The 3,642-nt window shown below is 41.0% G+C and overlaps 1 long non-coding RNA gene across 1 annotated transcript; it reads right to left on the bottom strand.

The window, feature by feature from the left end:
• Positions 1-2,481: 2,481 nt before the first annotated feature.
• LOC110674515 lies at positions 2,482-2,708 on the bottom strand. Its single transcript, XR_002498940.1, has 2 exons — positions 2,599-2,708; positions 2,482-2,526 (listed from the first exon to the last, which is right to left on the bottom strand). It is a non-coding gene; the product is annotated as an uncharacterized LOC110674515 (long non-coding RNA).
• Positions 2,709-3,642: the final 934 nt, after the last annotated feature.

Below are 3,642 nucleotides of genomic sequence, written 5' to 3' on the forward strand. Positions count from 1 at the left end.
GAAAACCCCCGAAGGAAATCCTGAAGAAATTCCTGCAGTAAATTTCCGAAGAAATTCCTGGAGTAAATTTCCGAAGAAATTCCTGGTTCAACTCATCAGGGAAATTTTAGAGGAAATCTCCGGATAAAATCTCTGAAAAAAAAATTCTGAGGAAAATCCTCGGAGGAATTTCTTAATATCCCTGGAGGAATTGCTATTGGAAATCCCCTTAGGAATTCCTGAAGAAATTCTCCAGAGGATATCTTGGAAAAAATCTCCGGAATAATTCCTGGAGCAAATCGCCAGAATATAAAAGGCCTCTAGAGGAAATCCTGCAAGAAACCCCTGGAAGAAATTCAGGAATTCGGAGGAAGTTCCGGAGAAACTCCTGGAGAAAAACTTCAGAAAAATTCTCTGGAAAATACCGAAGGAATCTCTGGAAAAAATCGCCGGAGGAATTTCTTAATAAAATCTTTGGAATTATTCCTGTAGGAAATCCCCGCAAGAATTTATGGAAGACATCCCCAGAGGAATTCTTGGACGAAATATCCTGAGCGATTACCATCCTCGGTAAAGTTCTTGAAATTGCCGGAGGAATTTCAGGAGAACACCCCGGAGGAAATCCTGAAGAAATTCCTGTAGTTAATTTCCGAAGAAACTCCTGATTCAAGTCTCCAGGGAATCTCCGGATAAATTCTTGGAAAAAAAAAATAAAATACGAAGAAATTATTAGAGAAAATTTTCGGAGGAATTTCTTAATATCCCTGGAGGAATTAGTATTGGAAATCCACCGAGAAATCCTCTAGAAGAGTTCCAGCAAGAAAACCCTGGAAGAAATCTCCGGAGGAATTCCTGGAGTAAGTTCCGGAGAAACTCCTGGAGAAAAACTCCAGATGAATTCTCTGGAAAATCACCGAAGGAATCTCTGGAGAAAATCCCCGGAGGAATTTCTTAATAAAACATTCGGAATTATTCCTGTATGAAATCCCCGGAATTTCTGGATCCCCGACATTTCTGGATGAAATCCCCAGAGGAATTCTTGGACGAAATCTCCTGAGGGATCACTAGAAAAAATCCCCGGAAAGGTTCTTGAAATTTCCGAAGGAAATCCCCGGAGGAATATCTGGAGAAAACCCCCGGAGGAAATCCTGAAGAAATGCCTGGAGTAAATTTCCGAAGAAATTCCTGGTTCAACTCTCCAGGGAAATTTTGGAGGAATCTCCGGATTAAACCTCTGAAAAAAAAAATACAATGGAATTTCTGGAGAAAATCCTTGGAGGAATTCCTTAACATCTCTGAATCGCCAGAATATAAAAGCCCTCCAGAGGACTAGAGAAACCCCCCGGAAAAAGTCCCTATATCGCTGAAAGAATTCCTGGGCTAAATCCCCGGAAGAATTCCTGGACGGATTTCTTTGAAAAAATCTTTGAAGGAAATTTAAGGAGCAATTACTCCAGAGGGATTTCTGGACGAAATTCCCAGAGGAATTGCTTTTGGAAAGGCCCTGAGGAATTCCTGGAGAAAACCCTCGGAGGAATTCCTAGAGGTATTCCAGGATTAATTCCTGGAGCATTTGGTCCGAGGAGTTTCTGGAGGAAATTATGGGAGAAACTGCTACTGCAAATCTCCTGAGGAATTTCTGACAAAAATCCCCGGAGTTCTTGGAGATATCCCCGAAGAAATCTTTGAAACCTCCGGAGGAATCCCTGGAGGAAATCTCAGGAGACATTCTTTGTGCAGAAACATTCCTAGAGAAAAACTCCGGAAAAATTCTCTAAAAATATCTCCGAAGTAATTTCTGAAGAAAAACCCCACAGAAATTGCTTAATGAAATCTCCGGTGGAATTCTAGGAGAAAATCCCCGGTTCTTGGAGGAAATCTTCGGATGAATTTCTGGACGAAATCCCTGGAGGGATTCTTGGTAAAATTCACCGGAGGAATTCCTGGAGCTAATTCCTGGAAGAATTGATGGAGGCAATCTTCGGAGCAATTTACGGAGAACGTAATGGTGCTGCTGGCGCAATCTCGCCCCTTCGTGCGGGCGCACTGAATGCATGTAGATGTGCCTTCCACATTCTTGTTGGCGTTGATCACGATCTGCAGCACTTGGATCTTGCTCGGGAGTGTCTCAAGGCGACACACAAGTTGAGGAATGTTTCCGAATATGTACCGCGACGCGATGGCCAGGCAGCTGTGAATGTACTCTTCGTTGAATGATTGGCCCATTTTGGTAGAGATTCCATTTCCTTTGCAGCGTGCTGATGATTAGCCTCATGCTGGTCATTCAGTGCACTCGAAAAGTGCCGGATTTTCAGGAACCCATTCAGCTGAAGATCAGGAGGTGCGACCAGTTGGCCTTTTCCTTAATTAAGGTACCCAAAAAAGGTACACCAAAAAGCGAAAAGAACACCGCATTCCGAGAGGCATCCGTTTCAGGTCGAAAGTCACTAGCTTGAACTCATCAATTGACGACAGCCGTGGAGTGACCGCTTGCTTCTGATACGCCGCCTCGCTGGTCCTCCCGGAACACGAATTCCCCAATCAGATCTATTGCGGGAAAGGGAATAAATATTGTTAAAAAAACAGCAGCAATTAAATATTGTTCCTATTTTTACTTACCTCAAATGAGTAGGAATTAAAGACGGTGACTGCTTCAGCGAGAAACATCCGAACTGGTAAACAAACATTTGTCAAACCAGTTTTGGAACAGCACAAATCTTGGTCTAAATCTGACCAAAAATAGAGCTTAGTGACATTTGAACACACGTAGACTAGCATACGCTCGTCATACACAGTTTGTTTTTGTTTTCCTCAAAGAAACTTGCACACGCTTTCCAGACTCATCAAAATGCATATGGGAAAATTACCCAATTTGAAAAATTTACACCCGGATTCTGGGTGTTTTTCGAGACAGAGTGCATATTGTTTTCCTCTAAGGTTCACAACTACATCTACATTAGGGCACCCATACCATTGGGCGTGATAACCACTATAGAACACGCAGCTAGCCTGTTCCAAAAAAATAGACCAGAAAACTGGTATAAAATAAAATTGGAACATTATTTGCAACACCGGTGCAAGCTCCGATTTTGAGCGTGGTCCAAAAATTTGGAACCAACGCGGGATTTGGACCACCGGTGAAGTTGCCCTTAGGAAAATGAAAGAATTGAAATATTCAAGAATGGAATGTATTGTCAACGAGGTATGAAAACGAATAAAGACATAATAATTAGTGTTATGAAAAGTAATGCAGTTTATACTACTGAAAGAAGAAATTCTTAAATTATCATATCAATGTTCATAAGGCTGTTTTATGAAATGAGCAAAACACCACATTGGCAGGATTCAGATAAATTCATAAGGTGAATCAATGAAATACTTACCGATTTCTTGTGGCAAATAAACATAAGGGAAAACAATGAATTTTCATAGTATTTTTGCCTGAGTGTAGTTAAATATTCTGGACAACCGGTAAGTTTAGAAGCAGTATCGTAGTGCAGGATAAGTTACTTTGCCGATTTCCCAATTCGTAGTTTTCTCTTGGATTCCCCCATGAGATTATTGATAACGCATTGCACCTAATTTGTTCATTCTTCATGATCCTGGAAATTCTCCCGATTATTTGAAATTGATTACTAATGTTTTTCAAGATTCTATTATAAT

This window comes from Aedes aegypti, chromosome 1, assembly GCF_002204515.2.
Source record: "Aedes aegypti strain LVP_AGWG chromosome 1, AaegL5.0 Primary Assembly, whole genome shotgun sequence".
Taxonomy (NCBI): Eukaryota; Metazoa; Arthropoda; class Insecta; order Diptera; family Culicidae; genus Aedes; species Aedes aegypti.